Raw genomic sequence first — 27,457 nt, forward strand, 5'->3', positions numbered from 1 at the left:
TTTTATTTGACCATGGAATATTTTTCCAAAACACTTACAAACAGATCAAGGACATTAATCTTTCATGAAATACTAGATCCCCAGGGTCCTCTCCAGCTACATCATTCTGTGATTTTCTTTTTTATTTATGATGCATTAAAAGATTAATCTCTATCAGACTTCCATTTAGAAATTCACCAGAATGTGCAAAGGCAGCAGGTAAAATTGCTGAAGGGTATTATAAAAATACCCTCCAGTGATTTTTGAAACTTAAACTGAAATATTTATATAACTATATATTTCAGTTTGTATATTATATATATATGTATATACACACATATATATGTGTGTATATATATTGGTGTATGTATATCTATATCTATGTATATATGGCATTATATCCATTTTACAGATGCAGAAACTGAGCTTTAGAGGGGGTGAGCAATTGGTCCAAAGCCACACAGCACACAGGTAGTCATTGATAAAGGTAAAAACAAGAGTTGAAGCCTGAGGTGTAAGGACACAGAGACAAGTACCCAAATGTTTACAAGTTACACATATGACACGTTCCTTTAACATGAATTTCTTGAACATTCATTTAGAGGCCTTACAATGAAGATATCAGAGTGGCAGCAAATTCTGTTGGAATCAGGGGAGCATGTACTTCTATAATCCCCTGGCTAACAGGAAAGCACACTGATTTGGCCCATGGTAGTTATACACTCCCATTGAGTCAGGGGCCACTTCTATGCACACAGGAGGTGCTAAAAATATGCTGTTGACTCATTGCCTCTAAGAGCAGAAGAAATTCCCAAAGTATAGGACAAGAGGCAGAAAAGCACATGGAAAAATGTCGTAGGGCAGTCCTCTAAGGAAGTGTTAGATCCCTTTGAAATTTGTCCAAACACTTTCTTGTGCTGGGGAAAGTCAATTACATATTTCAAGCAACCCCACATGTCATACGAGTATCTTGTACATGTTTGTGTACTCGTGTCTGTGAACTTACATCTCAGACTTCAACTTCTCGCTCCCCACCCTTATCAATGACTGCCTGCATGGCCTTGGGCAAGTTGCTTTCCCTCTTCAAAGCTCAGTTTCTGCATCTATAAAATGGACATAATGCTACCTACCTCATGGGGTTAGTGATCACATTTAAGGAGCTAATATGTGGAAATTGCTTACACAGTACCTATCACATAATAAGGGTTTAATAAGTGTTTGATGTAATTGTTTGGATTATTACTACTATTACTAAAATAATAATTACTACAATAATAATGATTCTTATTCTCTATATTAGTATTATCTTTGAAAATGGGCATGGATTACATCTATGTAACACTTTTGGCACAATATCTAGCATTATATCACACACAAATTAGAGAATTCATATTATTAAGGATGAAAAAATATTTTTACTGACCCTTAAATTCTTCGTAAGTAACTGCAAAAGAATCCATTATCCAAACACATGAAATAAAAAAAAAATTCAGTTCGTCTGGAGTTTGTTTTTGGAGGTAGCCACAGGACACCTAAATTTTTTTTCTTTTCAGAGAGACCGAGGGGCTCACTAGGTTGACCAGGCTGGTCTTGAACTCCTGGTTTCAAGCCATTCTCCCACCTCAGCCTCCCAAAGTGCTGGGATTACATGCATGAGCCACCACATCCAGCCTACGTAAAATACTGAATGCTGTTAATAAATCTCCTGAGGCCAGCATAAGAAGGTGGTGGGCAAAACTAATGCAGGTATGTTTTTCGGGCTTTTTCATGTATTGGGCCAAACTTTGAAAAGCACTTACTATTAATGGCTAACTTGCAAAATTTGTGATTTATTAAAAGCAGATTTTAATTGTTTTACCTAAAAATAATAGGCCTCTGATCTGCCAAAGATGAAGATTTAATTTCTAGGTGTTCCTCACAATACCTAGAAACATCAGTGTAATCGATTATTAAACACTTTAGAACTATTCTCTTCAAAGTTCTTTAATATATAATACAGAAAAAGAAAAGTTTCTTTTCTAAAGGCTTCTCTATACCTTTTTTAATAGTTGAATTTCATTTCTGAAGGCTCCTAAAAAGAATAGAATTTACATCTTTATTAAAGAGGAAATATATTTTCCATGTTTAATTTAAATTACATTCCATCAGTCATTTGCAATCTTAGCCTACACGGAATTTTTTTTTTTGGTAGATTTTATGTTTGGGCTTTAGGAGGGGATTCCCAATACCCTCTATATAAATATTTCTAATCTCTATAGAAATATTTTAACATTTCAATGTAAATTAGTTTTGTAAAGCTATTTTATCCATAAAAATAATGAATTTGCATGGCTGAGGGTGAAATAATGTGTTACCAGGACCCCTCAGTTTTGGGGGTTGTGAGTAGATCCCATCTTCATGATCCTCCAGCCCAGCCAAAGCCTGGCTCAGGTCCTCCTCCCCCATTTGTCAGGAACCACCATCCCCAGGGATTCTATGTGCCCTGTCTGACCAGTGTTCTCCATCAGAGTTTACCAATCTTTTGTTCATTCCCTCAGAGCACAGCTAAGCAAGAGTACACTAATTTGAAAATTAACTCAAGCAAATAGAGGAACAATATCCCCAACACATTGCATTTTAACATAGGGTTTCCTGGACACACTGTTTCAACCCAAGAGTTGGGCTAATAGTAGGAGTTCCATCTGCTAAAATACGGCTGTCAGCTTCAGAGGGAAATTCATGAACGTCTTCATAGTTTGTTTTTACTTTTCACTTGGCACTGTTTCTAAAATTTCCTCTGAAGCCAAAAAATAAGTTATTTCCCAGCACACTGGGCACTTTTCATTTATCATTGGATTGATTTTTGTAACTTGCAGTAGGAGCTGAAATCGACCAGGGGGTTCTTATCCAACAGACAGCAGCAAAACTCTTTGTGTATCTGCGTTCCTTTCAACAAGCGTGACTTCCTCAATGGCATCATTCGTGAGCGTAACACAGAGCTCAGCAATAACATTTCTTCACTAACCCTACCAGGTATCCAACATAGGATGTTACTTCCTTTCACTGTTTTCCGACTCCTGGCAGATATTAATCATTGGGATTTGGGAACAAGGAAATAGAATTTCTGAGAATGCTTGGGAATTCCCAAATTCATATGATTTTCATAACACTTCACTTACAAGTTTTGAAAAATAATAAGTGACTATAATAACAAGCAAATAGTCGTTTTTTTCTGTAACAGGATTATATGAAAAGTTTTAGTAGTCTTCTGTTTTAAAGAGATATGATAACAAATGATGATTTATTATTATTATGAGCCAACATATTGTAACAAGATTATAAAATCCAATAGCATTAATAGAGAAAACATTAAAAAGAAATGAATATTATCACAAAATAAATGCTAAAGAAAAGTCCTTTAAAGATTGAAAGGTAACACCACAAATACTTAATGCTTTAACCGTTGTTTACATGATATTGTTAAACAAGGCATCAATCATTCCCTCCAATACCATTTAAATAACATAAAATTCTGATCTCCTGGCAAGATGAATAGCACTAGAAAGAAGCAACTGTCAAAATGGCCGATTTAAGGGCATATTTTGTTTCTAAAACTTGGCATTGCTTAGAAAACCTCTCATAGGATTTGTAAAACATATACTATGCCTATGAACACATTAATATTTATTTGCAGAAATGGTTCACTGTTAGCAGTGGACAAGGCCATTAACACACCCTTGTAACACAGCAACAGATACAAGAAAGTCTGACTGAGGCTCCTTTACTGCTCCTGTCCTGTTCACCTTAACTTTCATCCCCACATGTCAGTGCTTCCTCATCTTGCTTGACTTGAAGTCAGTGCATTTCTTCAAGCCAGTAAGTTCTCTATACTGACTATTAAGCTGTAATTTTCACAGGAAAATTAGAATGTTCCTTCCCATTTTCCTAATTTCTCAACTGATTTTTCTCAGAATTCAGAATCCATAAATATTGAAATGCCAGGAGAGAATTTCCAAATGGAAATGCTGTTCCCTTCGTCCATTTTCAGAAGAAACCGTAGGATAGTGTTATCCTTCTCTTCTCCAATTTTTTTTTTTCCTGCAAACTTATGGTTATCACCTCTTTAAGTGAGTAGCTCACAATTTTGCCTCCCCTGCAAATGGTCCCAAAACGGTGAAGTGGGTCATCTTTAGCTGTGTCTTTAGTACATAATCCTGCATTTCTGACCATATGCAGGGAGTGTGACCCAGGGAAGGATCCCTGACTCAATGGGATTTCTCTTGCTGTCTCTAGAATTTGAACACCGGAACCCAGACGTACAGAGGCTGGGAGCCATCGTGGTGTGCTATATTGATGACGGCAGCAGTGGGTGGTGTGGGGGCAGTTAATTGACAGCTACCTGTTGCTGACATCACAGGAACTGCCTGAACCTCCTCTTTCCCAGTCATAAGATATCTAAGATTCTGCAGTATTCTTCATTAAATCCTAGCATGGTTTAAGCTAGCCAGAATTAGGTTCTGTTGCTTTCAATCAACAGAACCTTAGCTAATACGTTGTTATTTCCTGGTCTTTGTTCCTTTAATTTTCCAGGAAAAGAAGGGAAAATGGCTTACTGGTTTTAAAAAGAGACAAGGGACAACATACCATTTATGCAAATTTAGAAGCACTCAAAGGAAACTCTGGAAAGTTCCTGAGACATATATAGGTAGGATCAGCATAAAACTTGAACAGTGTATCTAGATCATGCTTGCCATGGTTGCCTTGACACAATGAACATCTGTATCAAGATCATATTTTCTTGGTGGGACAGAGAGAAGCACAAGGCGGGACTCACATTTACAGTAATCCTTGTTTTCCAGGGACCATACAACCCAGTTTGTCCAGAGCTGTGCATCTTAAGTTTGTTATACCACCATAACTATAAATAGAACCTCCTTTTTCTCTCAAGAATATCCCACTTTGTATGATAATTTCTGTGACTACCCATTAAGAATATTTAATAACTATGGGAAACTGCTTCTCTATATTTTTTGTATGTTTGAAACATTTTATAACAAAAATATCTTTAAAGTTATCACCTACACAGAATATAGCTGCCAAATGCTCCTACTCTGCTATTCTAACCATGAATCCCTCTGGGGCCCCTTCCTCCTACGGCGCTTGTGAGGATGAAATGAAATAAGCTCTATGAAGTGCCCAACAGTGACCAACACTGAATAAAATACAGCCACCATAGGTGGCCTTCCCTTATGTTCACCAAACTCCTGATAAGTTATTCGGTGATGTTTTAATCTTAATATTTTATGTAGATTATACATTCATCTGATTCAAAATGCAAAAGGTACAAAAGCATATACAGTTAAAAGTTTCCCAACCCACTACCATTTATCTCCCTGGAGGCAACTGTTTCCAGATTTTTGAATATCCTTAAAGAATATCATATGTATGGAAAAGAAAGATTATATATTATGGGGTTATATTCCAATAAACTTATGAAAATATTGTAAGCTGAAAATGCATTTAATACACTTAACCTACTAAACATCATAGCTTAGCTCGGCCTACCTTAAACACTCACATTAACCTACAGTTAGGCAAAATCATCTAACAGAAAGCCCATTTTATAATAAAGTGGGCTTTGAATATCTCATGTAATATAATGAATACTGTACTGAAAGTGGAAAACAGAATGGTTGTATGAGTACTAAAAGTACAGCTTCTGCTGAATATGTATTGCTTTCAAACTATCTTAAAGTTGAAAAATCATAAGTCAAAATATTCTAAGCCAGGGATTGTTTGTACTTCTACTTTACATGATGAAATTGAGCCTTGAAAAGATTAAGTGACTCGCCCAAGGTCACACTGGCAGTTAAATAGTGAATCTTGGATCCAAATTGTTCAGTCACTACTTGTATCGTCTTGAAATTTGAAAAAGAGGAAGAGGAATTAAACTACTAAATTGAAGGACTATTTTAGGCATAGAAGAAGCAGATGCCTTCATGTCCAAGTGATTGTGAAAAGCCCACTTGCCCCAAAATATGTCTCCTGGTCATATGAAATTCCACCATTTCAGATTTTTACCTGGGGATTTAGAGTAATCTGCTGTTTTCCTAGAGCTCCCCTAAAATAGAAATAGAAAATTTTGGAAGGCTAAATATATGCTAACATTGGAAAACACATTTTCTCCACTTTGTAAGGCAAGGTACTGAAGGAGGGGGCCCTACGGGCTGTGCAGGGACATCCTGGAGGCATGGGGAGAAGAAACTGAAAGGCAAGTTTGTATGGAACAAAGAATACCGATCTCAGGATTCTCCCTTGAACCTGCCCTAACTTTGTTCAAATAGACTTAGCCACTGACCTGCTGTCAAAAGACCACAGCCAATCTGACTTGTTTTCAATATAATGATGAATATTGATTTGGTCCCTTCATCCAACATTCTCAGCTGGATCTTTTTGACCAAGGATATACATTACTAGGTGAGTACAGGCAGTTAATTCTTCCACACGTGACTTTGGAGTTTCTGAGTTAACCAGAATCACCCACCTTAACATCTGCCAGTTTATACCCCAAGTCCTGACCAGTGCCCCCTACCTGCTATGCCTCATGTTTTCAATAGAGCATAAAATCAGAAATGAAAGATGAAACATCATAGCCAATATCACAGAAATACAAAGGATCCTAAGAAACTGCTAGGTATAATTACACACTAACTAATTGGATCATCTAGAAGAAATGGATAAATTCCCAGACACATAAAACCTACCAAGATTGACTCATGAAGAAATTTAAAAATCTGAACAGACTAATAGCAAGCAAGGAGGTTGAATCAGTAAGAAAATGTCTCCTATCAATGAAAAACCCAAAACCAGATGGCTTCCCAGATTAATTCTACCAAATATTTTAAGAAGAACGAATACCAGTCTTTCTCAAACTCTTCCAAAAAGCTGAAGTGGAGGGAATACTTCCAAACTCATCTTACAGTGCCAGCATTACCCTGATTCCAAAGCCAGACAAGAACACTACAAGAAAGGAAAATGACAGGCCAATATCCTTGATCTACATAGATGCAAAAATCCTCAACAAAATCCTAGCAAACCAAATTCAATAGCACATTGAAAGAATCATTCACCATGATCATGTCATGGTTCAACATAAGCAAATCAACACATATAATATACCATATTAGAAAAATAAAGGATAGAAACTATATGGCCATCACAATAGATATAGAAAAAGCTTTTGACAAAATTCGAAACCCTTTCATGGTGAAAAAAAAAACACCCAACAGATCACGTATTGAGGGACTGTATCCCAAGAAAATAAAGGCCATATATGACAAACCCATAGCTAACACCATAATCAATGGTGAAAAGTTGAAACTTTTCCTCTACCATCAGGAACAAGACAAGGATGCCCACAGACACCACTTCTCAGGGTAATTAGGCAGAAGAAAGAAATAAAAAGCATCCTAATAGGAAAGGAAGAAGTGAAACTGTCTCTACTGACGGCATGATCTTGTTCTATATAGAAAACCCTACAAACTTCACTAAAAAAAGGTTAGAACTCAACACAAAGAAGGGAACAATAGACACTGGGGGACTCCAAAGGTGGGAGGGAAGGATGGTGGGAGCAAGGGTTGAAAAACTACCTATCGATTACTATGCTCACTGCTTGGGTGGTGGGATCATTAGAAGCCCAAACCTCAGCACCATGCAATATACCTGTTTAAGAAACCTGTACATCTACCCTCCTGACTCTAAAATGAAACATACAATATTTAAAAAACAAAAACAAATAAATAAAATTTGAAAACTGTTAGAACTGAACTGATAGGTGAAATCAGTAAAGTTGTAGGATACAAAATCAACATATAGAGCCTTGAACACAACAACATCCAGCTGTCTGACACGAAAGTCTCAGGGGCAAGAAAACCTCTATATGAACTCAGAAACAATGAGCTAAGTTGTGTTTATGTCTGAAAGGATGTTAAGAACTTCATTCATGTTACATCAGAGCCAACAGAAAGAACCAACAGGAAACCTGTACCCAACAAACAGAAATGACAAGATGAAGGGAAAGCAGAGGTGAGGGCTTACCTTAGAAAGGGCAAGTGATTAGCTCAATATGCAATACAATGTTTGCTCCTGAGCCAAAAATTTGTACAACAATTTGGATATTACTTGCACAACCAGAAAAATCAGCCACTCATTAGGAAAATGTGTTTCTGTATAAGTCTTAGGACTCAGCTATCTATAATAACATGAAAAGACAATATTTTCATCCAAAATGAGTATTTTTGTTTGTCTTGGCTTGTTATTCTAACGTCAACAGCCTCTAAATAAACTGTTGAAGTACATGATATAACCACCTCTTTCTCCATCTTTCCCTTTGTTCCCATAGGGTTTCAGTTGTGCAATTTCACCATTAGCAAAGCTTTTTGCTGAAATCTGGCTTTTCAAAGGGAGAGTATCCAGAAACAGAAGATGCTGATCTGGGAGGCTCTTCCTAATAGAACTGCTGCTTCAGTTTAACTTGAAAAACCCCACACCCAGTTCCTAATGACAAACATCTGAACACCGGGTCTTCCCCTGAGCAAGACCATGCTATGCCTCCTGCTCGCTCTGTTCTATAAGCAACCCACAGATTGCTCCCTGTGAAGAGGAGCCTGTAAGGGGAGCAGCATTCCACCAGACCCTGATTTAGCAAGATATTTCCGTATCATACCCCAACCAGCTGGAAGTCCTCCACTGCTCTTGTGAAAATATCTAACTCATCTCGCTGAATTTCCTGATTTAAAAGTCTAATTCATTTCACCAAAAGTGTGACAGAAGGAAACCAAGTACACCATTTGGTATAAGGTATTTGGTATTGGTACACCATCTCTTACCAAACCAAAGCTATTGCATGTGCATTCTGGGGGAAAAACACGGTCCAAATATGTTATGGAGGGGGTGCCAGCCCAGTGTCATCCTCTTACTATTGCCATAGGATCTTGGTTATGGCATCAGAGGAAAAACAAGTTTATCGATTAATTTCAACAATTAAGCTCACTCCTCCATGAAAAATATGTCACAAGTCCAATGTCTCTTATTAAAATAAGCACTGCAAAATATAAAGTAGTCACAGTTTTAAAATGGGACACACGTTCTCTAAGCGGTGAACCACGTTAGAGGTGCACTATTTACATTGTTTAAAGTCCCCTGGAGCCAGGGTTAGGAAGCGCATCTGTTCTTTGGTGTTCTGGGATGAAGGAGAAAGGAAAATGTGCTGCCAGAAGTGAGTGGGAAGGAGCCCATGAGATAAAGGAAGTAAATCCATTTGCTGATTGCAATAAAAATGGTAATACACGAAGCTATACATACATACATACATACATGCAAATTTTCACATTTTTTTAAAAAAGAACTTAAGGCTTCCACTCATGTAATCAGCCCTTATGAACTCTCCTGATTAGCTGCAAGGAAAATCTTCCTTTCTCCTCTTTCTTGCACCATCCCGGGCTCCCTTTTGACTTGTTTTTTTTTTTTAACTTATAAACGATCAGCTAATATTCTGAAGTTTGTAGTCCCCTCCCGCCCCCTCTCTCTCTATACGGCTCATTTACATTGGCAGCTGTCGTGCTGCTGGGCATCCTCAAACCCACAAGTTTCCTTTTAATGTTTTAGCAGACTGTGGTTGAATTTTGCCACACTCCTACATCCTTCTTTAGGAATCAGAACATTCCTGTGTTGAGTCGGAGTCACTGACTTCCTTTTCAGGCTGATTGAGTTCTGTCCTTACGGGCTGCGACAAGAAGTTTTGGTATTATGCTACACCAAGACCATTTATCTAGTTCAAGAAATGAGCACAGTCCTTAGAGCCCAGCAACTTTCCCCATGTCCAGTAAATGTAGCTTCTCCATTAGAAGCTGTCAGAATGGAGCCTTCTGGCTCATCTTGATTTTGATTTGTGCAAGAATGAATGGTTGTGCTAAGACAGCTTTCCTAGCTGATAGAGAGCGAAACTTTTTTCTCATAATCTATAAAAAATTTAAATTAGAACTTTTTTCTCATAATCTGTGAAAAAATATTAAATTAAATCTGGCTCGTCTTGATTTTGATTTGTGCAAGAATGAATGGTTTTGCTAAGACAGCTTTCCTAGCTGATAGTGAGCAAAACTATTTTCTCATAATCTATAAAAAAATATTAAATTAGAAGCATAGAGTTTATTTCATGACTTTTATCTTCCTGCAATTTTCTTGTGGGTATAAATGATTTCTTTTTATCCTGCCTGCCCCACAATCCCTTTTCCAACAGACTAAAAGAGTATCTAGTGCAAAGTAGAGACTCAAATATTTTTTAATAAACAGTGATCCCAGCCACACAGTGCATGTTGCCAAATGCCAACCCCATGAATGATCAAACACATCATCTCATTCAGCCAATCAAAATCAAGTGCAACCTATTTTTTTAAGTTTTCATAGCCCTTGGGCATCTGCTTTCTCAGCAGTTCCCAAACTTGAGTCATTCTCATCCTGCCTTCCTAATTTTGCTCGGTCAATTACCTCTACTATTATTTATTTCATATATTTTTAAATAGCCCCGCTTTTGAAACTTAAATACATGCCTTTTAAAAGGAAGCTTTCTTACTACTATACATCAAAAGCCATTATTACTTGTTCTACGTACTCATAACAACATGGTCACAACTATTAAAATTTACTAATGTGCATCCACATACTCTCTAAATTCATGGAGCACCTGCACACACTTTAAGAAACAATTCTGCATTACTCACTCAATTTTCTTGACATCCTTCTGAGGCAGGACAAACCTTGGGCCCAAAGAATTGAGGTAGGAGTCCAAGCAAGTCGCCAGCCACATAAAGGCAAACCTTGTCTCAGAAGCCAGGACTACCAGCCCCTAGGTTATGGTTCATGCTCTTTCCTCTGCTCTCCAGAACCTCCTATCTCCAAGTGTAGTTAGCAGCCCAGATGCAGCAGCATCCTCTAGAGACTTGTTAAAAATGCAGAAGCTCAGGCTCCACCCCAGGCCTATGCAGACTGAATCTGCATTTTAACAAGGTGCAGGTAATTCACGTGCACATTAAATTTGAAAAGGCCTGGTCTAGATCAGCGAAAAGGCCTGGTCTAGATCAGCGGTTCTCTAACTTAGCAGCACATTAGAACCATCTGTAGAGACTTTAAAAATACCAGTGCCTGGGCTTCACCTCCCAGAGAATCTGACTTAAGTGTCTGGGGTTTGCCCTGAATCAAGGTATTTTTAAAAACTCCTCAGCTTATACAAAGCTGGCAGGGCCGGGCACAGTGGTTCATACCTATAATCCAAGCAGTTCGTGAGGACAAAGTGGGAAGATTGCTTGAGTACAGGAGTTTGAGATTAGCCTGGGCTTAAACCCGATCCCTACAAAAAAAAAAAAAAAAAAAAACAAAACAAAAAGTAGTTGGGCATGGTGGTGGCACATACCTGTAGTCCCGGCTACTCAGGAGGCTGAGTCCTCGCTTGAACCCAGGAGGTCACGGTCTGGTCAACAGAGCAAGACCCTGTATCAAAACAAACAAACAAGCAAACAAAAAATGCTAGCAGCTTACCAGCTAGGGAGGCCTGTAGAGCCAAGTTTTCCAAATGGGGCTACATTAGTTGTTCCAGAACTTTAGCTGCATCAAAACCACCTGGATGGCTTGTTCAGCTACAGAGGGTCTGGCCATGCCCCTAGAGTTTCCAGCTGAGGGTCTGGAATGAGGCCCGATGGTTTGCATTTCTAACAATCTCCAGGTGATGCTGATGCTGTGGGTCCAGGGACCACATTTTGAGAATCTATGCTAAATGAATCGGAGAAGACCAAAGCTCAAACTTATTCCAAGAAATTTTCAAGGCCCACCTGCAAGTTGTAGTGGAAGTAAGCATCTAAGGGTGCAAAAAAGTGTCACTGTAGACTAAGGCCTTTTACCTGAGCTCTCAAATGTTCACATTTCTCTTATCAACCTAAATAACAAACAGAGAGAGGCTCTCCACAAGAAAAAGATATTCGTTTGGAAACAGAGCCTTTCAATAGAAACAGGCAAGCCAGAGTAAACTATATGCATATTCACGGAGGTAAAGGAAGACAAAATAAAAAATGAGGAAGATTATATGATCATATGGAGATGATTATCCTTGGCTACAAAGATCAATAACAAAGGTGATGCCAGGCCCAGGTTGGACAGGCAGTTGTTGGGTAAATATCCTTCAGAAGCATTGTTGTGTGCAAAGTTGCAATGGGCTTTGTGCAAGATTGTGATTTTTGCAGTCTTCTGTGATAAGTTTTTGTTATCAGGCATACAAGCCCAAGAATCCTTTTTTGCATGTCCTTCCCTGGCTCTATTTGTCAGGGTTTTGGTTAGGGGAGGGGTATTTTTAACACTCTCAATGTAAAAAATGCCATAAGGTAGGTACCCCAATTGCGTCTTTCGTCTTCATAAAATAACTTTTCCACCCGAACAAAGTCTACACATAAATTGTAAAAATATCCTGGCATGCAGTCTCTGGAAAAGACTGGAGTCATTCTCAGGGTTCCCACCCAGGTTGGCAAGCGTAGCCACCACAGATAAACACAAAGTACGGGTGCTCGCTGGGGTTCGGCAGCAGGCAGTGGCCCTGGATCTGATATTTGGCTGAAAACACAGCTCCTCTTTGTCACCCTCAGGACATTTCAGCTATTTCCTAGATAATAATCTCACTTCACCCTGCACAAAACAGGCACATGATCATGTCACTCTGACCTGGTTTGAGTCCAAGGAGACTTTTGTTTTTAAAATAATTTAGGTTAGTTGTTAAAATATGAACTTTGGGCCAGGAGTGGTGGCTCATGCCTATAATCCCAGCACTTCGTGAGGCCAAAGTGGGCAGATTGCTTGAGTCCAGGAGTTTGAGACTAGCCTGGTCTAAAACCCCATCCCTAGAAAAAAAAAATACAAAAAGTAGTTGGGCATGGTGGTGGCACATACCTGTAGTCCCGGCTACTCAGGAGGCTGAGTCTTCCCTTGAACCCAGGAGGTCACAGTCTGGTCAACAGAGCAAGACCCTGTATCAAAACAAACAAACAAACAAACAAACAAACAAACAAAAAATGCTAACAGCTTACCAGCAACAGAGGCCTGTAGAGCCAAGTTTTCCAAATGGGGCTACGTTAGTTGTTCCAGAACTTTAGCTGCATCAAAACCACCTGGATGGCTTGTTCAGCTACAGAGGGTCTGGCCATGCCCCTAGCGTTTCCAGCTGAGGGTCTGGAATGAGGCCCGATGATTTGCATTTCTGACAATCTCCAGGTGATGCTGATGCTGTGGGTCCAGGGACCACATTTTGAGAATCTATGCTAAATGAATCGGAGAAGACCAAAGCTCAAACTTATTCCAAGAAATTTTCAAGGCCCACCTGCAAGTTGTAGTGGAAGTAAGCATCTAAGGGTGCAAAAAAGTGTCACTGTAGACTAAGGCCTTTTACCTGAGCTCTCAAATGTTCACATTTCTCTTATCAACCTAAATAACAAACAGAGAGAGGCTCTCCACAAGAAAAAGATATTCGTTTGGAAACAGAGCCTTGCAATAGAAATAGGCAAGCCAGAGTAAACTATATGCATATTCACGGAGGTAAAGGAAGACAAAAGAAAAAATGAGGAAGATTATATGATCATTTGGAGATGATTATCCTTGGCTACAAAGATCAATAACAAAGGTGATGCCAGGCCCAGTTTGGACAGGCAGTTGTTGGGCAAATATCCTTCAGAAGCATTGTTGTGTGCAAAGTTGCAATGGGCTTTGTGCAAGATTGTGTTTTTTGCAGGCTTCTGTGATAAGTTTTTGTTATCAGGCATACAAGACAAAGAATCCTTTTTTGCATGGCCTTCCCAGGCTCTATTTGTCAGGGTTTTGGTTAGGGGAGGGGTATTTTTAACACGGTCAATGTAAAAAGTGCCATAAGGTAGGTACCCCAATTACTTGTTTCATCTTCATAAAATAAATTTTCATAAAATCTCAGAAAACGTGGAAATATGTAAACCGTTTTCTGTATAAACGTGGAAATATCTACACCGCTATCTGTGTAAATGTGTAAACAATTACAACGCTATATGTATAAACATGGAAATATTTACACCGCCGTCTCTATAAACATGGAAATATCTACACCGCAATCTTTATAAACATGGAAATATTTACACCGCTATCTGTAAAAACATGGAAATATGTAAACAGCTATCTCTATAAACATGGAAATATCTACACCGCTATCTCTATAAACATGGAAATATCTACACCGCTATCTGTATAAACATGGAAATATCTACACCGCTGTCCCTATAAGCAAGGAAATATCGACACCGCTATCTGTATAAACATGGAAATATCTACACCACTGTCTCTACAAACATGGAAATATCTAAACCTGTATCTGTAAAAACATGGAAGTATTTACACCACTGTCTCCATAAACATAGAAATATCTACACCGCTATCTCTATAAACATGCAAATATCTACATCAATGTATCTATAAACATGGAAATATCTACGCAGCTATCTGTATAAACATGGAAATATCTACATCGCTGTCTCTAGAAACATGGAAATATCTACACCGCTATCTCTATAAACGTGGAAATATCTCCACCGCTATCTCTATAAACATGGAAATATCTACACCGCTATCTCTATAAACGTGGGAACATCTACACATCTATCTCTATAAACCTGGAAATATCTACACTGCTATAAGTATAAATGTGGAAATATCTACACCGATATCTGTATAAACATGGAAATATCTACAATGCTATCTCTATAAATGTGGAAAAATATACAGCACAAACTGTATAAAGGTGGAAATATCTATACCGATATCTAAACTTGGAAATATCTACACCGCTATATGTATAAACGTGGAAATATGTACACCGCTATCTCTATAAGCGTGGAAATATGTACACCGCGATCTACATGAACGTGGAAATATCTACACCACTATCTTTGTAAACGTGGAAATATCTACACTGCTATCTGTATAAACGTGGAAATATGTACACCTCTATCTCTGTAAACGTGTAAACATTTACACCGCTATCTGTATAAACTTGGAAATATTTACACAGCCATCACTATAAACTTGGAAATATCTACTCCGCTATCTTTACAAACATGGAAATATCTACACCGCTATATCTATAAACAAGGAAATGTCTACACCACTATCTCTACAAACATGGAAATAGTTACACCGCTATCTGTATAAACATGGAAATATTAACAAAGCTATCTCTATAAACATGGAAATATCTACACCGTTATCTCTACAAACATGGAAATATCTACACCGCTATCTGTAAAACATGGAAATATATCCACCGCTGTCTGTATAAACATGGAAATATATACACGGCTGTCTGTTTAAACATGGAAATATCTACACCACTTACAATACAAACATTGAAATATCTACACCGCTACCTGTATAAACATGGAAATATATACACCGCTGTCTCTATAAACATGGAAATATCTACACCGCTTTCTGCATAAAGATGGAAATGTCTACACGGCTGTCTCTATAAACTTGGAAACATCGACACCGCTATCTGTATTAACATGGAAATATCTACACTGCTATCTGTATAGACGTCGAAATATCTACACCTCTATCTCTATAAACGTGTAAACATTTACACGGCTATGTGTATAAACATGGAAATATTTACACCGCTATCTGTATAAACATGGAAATATCTACACCGATATCTCTATAAACATGAAAATATTTACACTGCTATCTGTATAAACATGGAAATATTTACTCCGCTATCTGTATAAACATGGAAATATTTACACTGCTATCTCAATAAACATGGAAATATCTACACCGCTATCTCTATAAAGATAGAAATACCTACACCGCTGTCTGTATAAACATGGAAATATCTACACCGCTATCTGTATAAACATGGAAATATCTGCACGACTGAGTCTAAAATCATGGAAATATCTACACCGCTGTCTCTATAAACGTGCAAATATCTTCACCGCTGTCTCCATAAACTTGGAAATATCTACAAGGCTATCTCTATAAACATGGAAATATCTACACTGATGTCTCTATAAACATGGAAATATTTACAATGGTGTCTCTGTAAACACGGAAATATCTACACCGCTATCACTATAAACTTGGAAATATCTACACCGCTATCTCTGTAAAGATGGAAATATCTACACAACTATCAGTACAAACGTGGAAATATCTACACCGCTATCTGATAAACATGCAAATATCTACACCGCCATCTCTATAAACGTGGAAATATCTACACCGCTATGTGTATAAACGTGGAAATATCTACACCGCTATCTGTATAAACATGGAAATATCTACACCGGTATCTCTGTAAACGTGGAAATATCTACACCACTTTCTGTATAAACGTGGAAATATCTACACCGCTATTTCTGTAAATCTGTAAACATATAAACCGCTATATGTATAAACATGGAAATATTTACACCACTATCTCTATAAACATGGAAATATTTACAACGCTATTTGTATAAACATGAAAATATGTACACCGCTATCTCTATAAACATGGACATATCTACATTGCCATTTGTAGAAAGATGGAAATATCTACACCGCGAGCTCTCTAAACATGGAAATATCTGCACCGCTGTCTGTATAAACATGGAATTACCAACACCGCTATCTGTATAAACATGGAAATATCTACAACGCTATCTGTATAAACATGGAAATATCAACACGGCCATTTGTATAATCTTGGAAATATCCACACCGCTAACTGTATAAACATGGAAATATCTACACAGCCATCTGTAAAAACATGGAAATATCAACACAGTCTTCTGTATAAACATGGAAATATCTACACATCCATCAGTATAAACATGGAAATATCTACACAGCCATCTGTATACACATGGAAATATCTACACAGCCATCAGTATAAACGTGGAAATAACTACACCGCTATCTCTGTAAACGTGGAAATGACTAACCCGCTATATCTGTAAACGTGGAAATGACTAAACCACAATCTGTAAAAACATGGAAATATCTACAGCGCTATCTGTATAAACATGGAAATATCTACAAGACTATCTGTATAAACTTGAAAATATCTGCACCGCCATCTGTATAAACATGGAAATATCTCCACCGCTATATGTATAAACATGGAAATATCTCCACCAATATCTGTATAAACATGGAAATATCTACACCTCTATCTGTATAAGCATGGAAGTATCTACAACGCTATCTGTATAAACATGGAAATACCTACACCGCCATCTGTATAAACATGGAAATATCTACATCGCCATCTGTATAAACATGGAAATATCTCCACCGCTATCTGTATAAACATGGAAATATCAACAACTTTATCTGTGTAAACATGGAAATATCTACACAGCTATCTGCATAAATATGGAAATATCTACATCGCTATCTGTGTAATCATGGAAATATCTACACAGCTATCTGGGTAAACATGGAAATATCTACACCGCTATCTGTTTAAAGATGGAAATATCTACACTGCAATCTGTGCAAAGATGGTAATATTTTCACCGCTATCTGTGTAAACATGGAAATATATACACCGCTATCTCTATAAACATGGAAATATCTACACCGCTATCTGTATAAACAGGGAAATATCTACACCGGCATCTGTATAAATATGGAAATATCTACACCGCTATCTGTATAAACATGGAAATATCTACACCGCTACCTGTGTAAACATGAAAATATCTACAACGCTATCTGTGAAAACATGGAAATATCTACACCACGATCTGTATGAACATTGATATATCTACACCACTATCTGTATAAACATGGAAACATCTACACTGCTATCTTTATAAATATGGAAATATTTTCACCACTATCTCTATAAACATCGAAATGTCTATACACCTATCTGTATAAACATCAAAATATCTCCATGGCTATCTCTATAAACATGGAAATATCTACAACGCAATCTGTATAAAAATGGAAATACCTACACAGTCATCTGTATAAACATGGAAATATCTGCACCGCTATCTGTATAAACATGGAAATATCTACGTCGCTATCTGTGTAAAAATGGAAATACCTACACTGCCATCTGTATAAACATGGAAGTAGCCACACTGCTATCTTTATAAACATGGAAATATTTACACCGCCATTTGAATAAACATGGAAATATCTACATGGCTATCTGTATAAATATGGAAATATCTACACCACTATATCAATAAACATGGAAATATATACACAGCTATCTGTATAAACATGGAAATATCTACAATGCTATCTCTTTAAACATGGAAATATCTACACCGCCATCTGTATAAACATGGAAATATATACACAGTCATCTGTATAAACATGGAAATATCTATACCGCTATCAGTATAAACATGAAAATATCTACACCGCTATCTTAATAAACGTGGAAATATCTACACCGAAATCTGTATAAACATGGAAATACCTACAACAGTATCTGTGTAAACTTGGAAATATCTGCACAGATGTCTTTGTAAACATGGAAATATGTACAACGCTATCTGTGTGAAGATGGAAATATCTACACCGCAATCAGTGCAAATATGGAAATATCTACACCTCTATCTCTGTAAACATGGAAATATCTACACTGCTATCTGTATAAACGTGGAAATATTTACACCGCTATCTCTATAAACATTTAAATATCTACACCACGATCTGTATAAACTTGGATATAACTACAGCGCCATCTGTATAAACATGGAAATATCTACACCGCTATCTGTATAAACATGGAAATATATACACCGCTATCTGTATAAATATGGAAATATCTACAATGCAATCGCTATAAACATGGAAATGTCTACACAGTTATGTGTAGAAACATCGAACTATCTACATGGCAATCTCTATAAACATGGAAATGTCTACAACGCCATCTGTATAAACATGGAAATACCTACAAAGTCATCTGTATAAACATGTAAATATCTACACTGCCATCTGTACAAACATGGAAATATCTGCACCGCTATCTGTATAAACATGCAAATATCTACACTAACATCTGTATAAATATGGAAATATCTACACAGCCATCTCTATGAACATGGAAACAGCTACATCGCTATCTGTAAAAACATGGAAATAGCCTCACCGTTATCTGTATAAACATGGAAATATCCACACCACCATCTGTAAAAAGATTGAAATATCTTCACAGTCATCTGTATAAACATGTAAATATCTACATCTCCATCTGTGTAAACATGGAAATATCTACACTGCCATCTGTATACACATGGAAATATCCACACAGCCATCTGTATAAGCATGGAAATACCTCCACCGCTATCTCAATTAACATGGAAATACCTACACCGCTATCTGTATAAACATGGAAATATCTGCACCGGTATCTGTATAAACATGCAAATATCTACATCGTTATCTGTATAAACATGGAAATATCTCCACCGCTGTCTCTATAAACATGGAAATAACTACACCGCTATCTGTATAAACATGGAAATATCTACACCTCTATCTCTATAAACGTGTAAACATTTACACGGCTATGTGTATAAACATGGAAATATTTACACCGCTATCTCTATAAACATGGAAATATCTACACCGATATCTCTATAAACATGAAAATATTTACACTGCTATCTGTATAAACATGGAAATATTTACTCCGCTATCTGTATAAACATGGAAATATTTACACTGCTATCTCAATAAACATGGAAATATCTACACCGCTATCTCTATAAAGATAGAAATACCTACACTGCTGTCTGTAGAAACATGGAAATATCTACACCGCTATCTGTATAAACATGGAAATATCTGCACGACTGAGTCTAAAATCATGGAAATATCTACACCGCTGTCTCTATAAATGTGCAAATATCTTCACTGCTGTCTCCATAAACTTGGAAATATCTACAAGGCCATCTCTATAAACATGGAAATATCTACACCGATGTCTCTATAAACATGGAAATATATACAACGGTGTCTCTGTAAACACGGAAATATCTACACCGCTATCTCTATAAACTTGGAAATATCTACACCGCTCTCTCTGTAAACATGGAAATATCTACACAAATATCAGTACAAACGTGGACATATCTACACCGCTATCTGATAAACATGCAAATATCTACACTGCCTTCTCTATAAACGTGGAAATATCTACACCGCTATGTGTATAAACGTGGAAATATCTACACCGCTATCTGTATAAACATGGAAATATCTACACCAGTATCTCTGTAAACGTGGAAATATCTACACCACTTTCTGTATAAACGTGAAATATGTACACCGCTATTTCTGTAAATCTCTAAACATATAAACCGCTATATGTATATACATGGAAATATTTACACCACTATCTCTATAAACATGGAAATATTTACAACGCTATTTGTATAAACATGAAAATATGTACACCGCTATCTCTATAAACATGGAAATATCTACATTGCCATTTGTAGAAAGATGGAAATATCTACACCGCGAGCTCTGTAAACATGGAAATATTTGCACCGCTGTCTGTATAAACATGGAAATACCAACACCGCTATCTGTATAAACATGGAAATATCTACAACGCTATCTGTATAAACATGGAAATATCAACACGGCCATTTGTATAATCTTGGAAACATCCACACAGCTAACTGTATAAACATGGAAATATCTACACAGCCATCTGTAAAAACATGGAAATATCAACACAGTCTTCTGTATAAACATGGAAATATCTACACATCCATCAGTATAAACATGGAAATATCTACACAGCCATCTGTATACACATGGAAATATCTAGACAGCCATCAGTATAAACGTGGAAATATCTACACCGCTATCTCTGTAAACGTGGACATGACTAACCCGCTATATCTGTAAACGTGGAAATGAGTAAACCGCAATCTGTAAAAACATGGAAATATCTACAGTGCTATCTGTATAAACATGGAAATATCTACACGGCTATCTGTATAAACTTGAAAATATCTACACCGCCATCTGTATAAACATGGAAATATCTACACCGCTATCTGTATAAACATGGAAATATCTCCACCACTATCTGTATAAACATGGAAATACCTACACCTCTATCTGTATAAGCATGGAAGTATCTACAACGCTATCTGTATAAACATGGAAATATCTCCACCGATATCTGTAAAACATGGAAATATCAACACCTTTATCTGTGTGAACATGGAAATATCTACACAGCTATCTGCATAAATATGGAAATATCTACATCGCTATCTGTGAAATCATGGAAATATCTACACAGCTATCTGGGTAAACATGGAAATATCTACACCGCTATCTGTGTAAAGATGGAAATATCTACACCGCAATCTGTGCAAAGATGGAAATATTTTCACCGCTATCTGTGTAAACATGGAAATATATACACCGCTATCTCTATAAACATGGAAATACCTACACCGCTATCTGTATAAACAGGGAAATATCTACACCGGCATCTGTATAAATATGGAAATATCTACACCGCTATCTGTATAAACATGGAAATATCTACACCGCTACCTGTGTAAACATGGAAATATCTACAACGCTATCTGTGAAAACATGGAAATATCTACACCACGATCTGTATGAACATGGATATATCTACACCACTATCTGTATAAACATGGAAACATCTACACCGTTATCTTTATAAATATGGAAATATCTTCACCACTATCTCTATAAACATGGAAATGTCTATACACCTATCTGTATAAACATCAAAATATCTCCAAGGATATCTCTATAAACATGGAAATATCTACAACGCCATCTGTATAAACATGGAAATACCTACACAGTCATCTGTATAAGCATGGAAATATCTACACCGCTATCTGTATACACATGGAAATATCTACATCGCTATCTGTGTAAAAATGGAAATACCTACACTGCCATCTGTAGAAACATGGAAGTAGCCACACTGCTATCTTTATAAACATGGAAATATCTACACCGCCATTTGAATAAACATGGAAATATCTACATGGCTATCTGTATAAATATGGAAATATCTACACCGCTATATCTATAAACATGGAAATATCTACACAGCTATCTGTATAAACATGGAAATATCTACAATGCTATCTCTTTAAACATGGAAATATCTACACCGCCATCTGTATAAACATGGAAATATATACACAGTCATCTGTATAAACATGGAAATAGCTATACCGCTATCAGTATAAACATGGAAATATCTACACCGCTGTCTTTATAAACGTGGAAATATCTACAACGACATCTGTATAAACATGGAAATATCTACAACAGTATCTGTGTAAACTTGGAAATATCTGCACAGATGTCTTTGTAAACATGGAAATATGTACAACGCTATCAGTGTGAAGATGGAAATATCTACACCGCAATCAGTGCAAATATGGAAATATCTACACCTCTATCTCTGTAAACATGGAAATATCTACACTGCTATCTGTATAAACTTGTAAATATTTACTCCGCTATCTGTATAAACATTTAAATATCTACACCACGATCTGTATAAACTTGGATATATCTACAGCGCCATTTGTATAAACATGGAAATACCTACACCGCTATCTGTATAAACATGGAAATATATACACCGCTATCTGTATAAATATGGAAATATCTAAAACGCTATCGCTATAAACATGGAAATGTCTACAGAGTTATGTGTAGAAACATCGAACTATCTACATGGCTATCTCTATAAACATGGAAATGTCTACAACGCCATCTGTATAAACATGGAAATACCTACAAAGGCATCTGTATAAACATGTAAATATCTACACAGCCATCTGTACAAACATGGAAATATCTGCACCGCTATCTGTATAAACATGCAAATATCTACACTACCATCTGTATAAATATGGAAATATCTACACAGCCATCTCTATGAACATGGAAACAGCTACATCGCTATCTGTAAAAACATGGAAATAGCCTCACCGCTATCTGTATAAACATGGAAATATCCACACCACCATCTGTAAAATGATTGAAATATCTTCACAGTCATCTGTATAAACATGGAAATATCTACAACTCCATCTGTGTAAACATGGAAATATCTACACTGCCATCTGTATACACATGGAAATATCCACACAGCCATCTGTATAAGCAGGGAAATACCTCCACCGCTATCTCAATTAACATGGAAATACCTACACCGCTATCTGTATAAACATGGAAATATCTGCACCGGTATCTGTATAAACATGTAAGTATCTACATCGTTATCTGTATAAACATGGAAATATCTCCACAGCTGTCTCTTTAAACATGGAAATAACTACACTGCTATCTGTATAAACAAGGAAATATCTACACCGCTATCTCCATAAACATGGAAATATCTACACCGCTATCTGCATAAACTTGGAAATATCTACAACACTATCTGTATAAACATGGAAATATCTGCACTATCATCTGTATAAACATGAAAATATCTTCACAGCCATCTGTATAAACATGGAAATAGCTACAACGTTATCTCTATAAACATGGAAATACCTACACCGCTATCTGTATAAACATGGAAATATCTACACCGCTATATGTATAAACATGGAAATATCTACACCGCCATCTGTATGAGCTTGAAAATATCTTCAGCACCATCTCTATAAACATGGAAATATCTGCACCGCTATCTGTATAAACATGGAAATATCTGCACTGCTATGTGTATTAACATGGAAATATCTACACTGCCATCTGTATAAACATGGAAATAGCCACACCGCTATCAGTATAAAAGTGGAAATATCTACTGCGCCATCTGAATAAACATGGAAATATTTATACGGCTATCAGTAAATGTGGAAATATCTACACCGCTATCTCTATAAACATGGATATATCCACCAAGCTATCTGTAGAAACGTGGAAATATCTACTCCGCCACCTCTGTAAACATGGAAATATCTACACCGCCATCTCTATAAACATGGAAATATATACACAGTGGTCTGTATAAACATGGAAACAACTACACCGCTATGTGTATGAACATGGAAATATCTAAACCGCTCTCTGTATAAACATGGAAATACCTACACAGCAATCTGTATAAACATGGAAATACCTGCACCGATATCTCTATAATCATGGAAATGCATACAACGCTATCAATTTAAAAATGGACATATCTGCCAGGCTATCTCATTAAACATGGGAATATCTACACCGCCATCGCTATAAACATGGAAATAGCTACACTATCATCTGTATAAACATGGAAATACCTACACCACTATCTGTATAAACATGGAAATATCTACAGTACCATCTGCATAAACATGGAAACATCTACGCAGCCATCTCTATAAAGATGGAAATATCTAAATCGCTATTTGTATAAACGTGGAAATATCTACAACGTTATCTGTAAAAACATGGAAATATCTCGACCGCTATCTCTGTAAACATGGAATTATTTCCACCGCTATCTCTATAAACAGGGAAATATCTACACTGCCATCTGTATAAACATGGAACAGCCACACCGCTATCTGTATAAACATGGACATATTTATACCGCCATCTGAATAAACATGTAATTATAAACATCGCGATCTCTATAAATATGGAAATACCTACACTGCTATCTGCATAAATTTGGAAACATCTACACCGCCATCTGTATAAACATGGAAATATCTCCAACACTATCTGTATAAACATGGAAATATCTATACTGCTATCGGTATAAATATGGAAATATCCACATCGCTATCTCTATAAACATGGAAATAGCCACACCGCTGTCTGTATAAACATGGAAATATCTACACTGTCATCTGTAAAAACATGGAAATATCTACACAGTCATCTGTGGAAACATGGAAATATCTAAATCTCCATCTGTATAAACATGGAAATATCTGCACTGCCATCTGTATACAAATGGAAATATCAACACAGCCATCTGTATAAACATGGAAATATCTACACCGCTATCTGTATAAACATGGAAATAAATACACCGCTATCTGTGTAAACATGGAAATATCTACACCGCTATCTGTATAAACATGGAAATATCTACACCGCTATCTGTGTAAACCTGGAAATATCTACACCGTCATCTGTATAAATATAGAAATACCTACACAGTCATCTGTATAAACATGGAAATATCTACACCACTATCAATATAAACATGGAAATATCTACACTGCGATCTGTATAAACATTGAAATATCTACACAGCAATCTCTATAAACATGGAAATATCTTCACAGTCATCTGTGTAAACATGGAAATATCTACACCTCCTTCTTTATAAACATGGAAATATGTACACTGCCATCTGTATACACATGGAAATATCTACACAGCCATCTGTATAAACATGGAAAATCTACACCACTATCTTTATAAACATGGAAATACCTACATCGCTATCTGTATAAACATGGAAATATCTTCACTGTCATCTGTATAAACGTGGATGTAGCCACACCGCTATCTGTATAAACATGGAAATATATACACCACCATGTGAATAAACATGGAAATATCTACACGGCTATCTGTATAAACATGGAAGTATCTACACCGCTATCTCTATAAACATGGAAATATCTACACAGCTATCTGTATAAACATGGAAATATCTACACTACAATCTCTATAAACATGGAAATATCTCCACCGTCATCTGTATAAACATGGAAATATACACACAGTCATCTGTATAAACATGGAAATAACTACACCGCTATCTGTATAAACATGGAAATATCTACTCCGCTATCTGAATAAACATGGAAATATCTACACCGCTATCGGTATAAATATGGAAATATCTATACCGCTATCTCTATAAATATGGAAATGTCTACACCGCTATCTGTATAAACATGGATTTATCTACACAGCCATCTCTATAAACTTGGAAATATCTACATCGCTTTCTGAATAAACATGGAAATAGCCACACCACTATCTGTACAAACATGGAAATATCTACACCGCCATGTGTAAAAACATGGAAATATCTACACAGTCATCTGTAGAAACATGGAAGTATCTACACCTCCATCTGTATAAACATGGAAACATCTACACTGCCATCTGTATACACATGGAAATATCTACACAGCAATCTGTATAAAAATGGAAATATCTACACCGCTATCTCTATAAACAAGGAAATACCTACACCGCTATATGTGTAAACATGGAAATACCTAGACCGCTATCTGTATAAACATGGAAATATCTACACCGCTATCTGTATAAACATGGAAATATCTACACAGCCATCTTTATAAACATGGAAATACCTACACCGCTATCTGTATAAACATGGAAATATCTACACTGCTATCTTTATAAACTTGGAAATATCTACACCGCTATCTTTATAAAGATGGAAATATCTACACCGCTATCTTAATAAGCATGGAAATAACTACACCACTATCTGTATAAACATGGAAATATCTACACTGCCATCTGTATAAACATGGAAACAGCCAAACTGCTATCTCTATAAACTTGGAAATATCTACACCGCCATCTGTATAAACATGGAAATATCCCCAACGCTATCTGTATAAACATGGAAATATCTCCACCGCTATCTGCATAAACATGGAAATACCTCCACCGCTATCTGCAAAAACATGGAAATATCTACACAACTATCTGTATAAACATGGAAATGTCTACACTGCCATCTGTATAAACATGGAACAGCCAAACCGCTATCTGTATAAACATGGAAATATCTACACCGCCATCTGAATAAACATGGAAATATCTACACCGCTATCTCTATAAATATGGAAATATCTACACCGCTATCTGCATAAACTTAGAAATATCTCCACCGCCATCTGTATAAACGTGGAAATATCTCCACCGCTATCTGTATAAACATGGAAATATCTCCACCGCTATCTGTATAAACATGGAAATATCTTCACTGCTCTCTGTATAAACATGGAAATATCTACATCGCTATCTCTATAAACTTGGAAATAGCCACACCGCTATCTGTATAAACAAGGAAATATCTACACCGCCATCTGTAAAATCATGGAAATAGCTACACAGTCATCTGTAGAAAGATGAAAATATCTAAACCTCCATCTGTGTAAACTTGGAAATATCTGCATGCCATCTGTATACACATGAAAATATCAACACAGCCATCTGTATAAATGTGGAAATATCAACACCGCTATATGTATACACATGGAAATACCTACACCGCTATCTCTATAATCATGGAAATATCTACACCGCTATCTGTATAAACATGGAAATATCTACACCTCTATCTGTATAAACTTGCAAATATCTACACCGCCATCTGTATAAACATAGAAATACCTACACAGTC

Source organism: Pan paniscus, chromosome 12 (genome assembly GCF_029289425.2).
Source record: "Pan paniscus chromosome 12, NHGRI_mPanPan1-v2.0_pri, whole genome shotgun sequence".
Taxonomy (NCBI): Eukaryota; Metazoa; Chordata; class Mammalia; order Primates; family Hominidae; genus Pan; species Pan paniscus.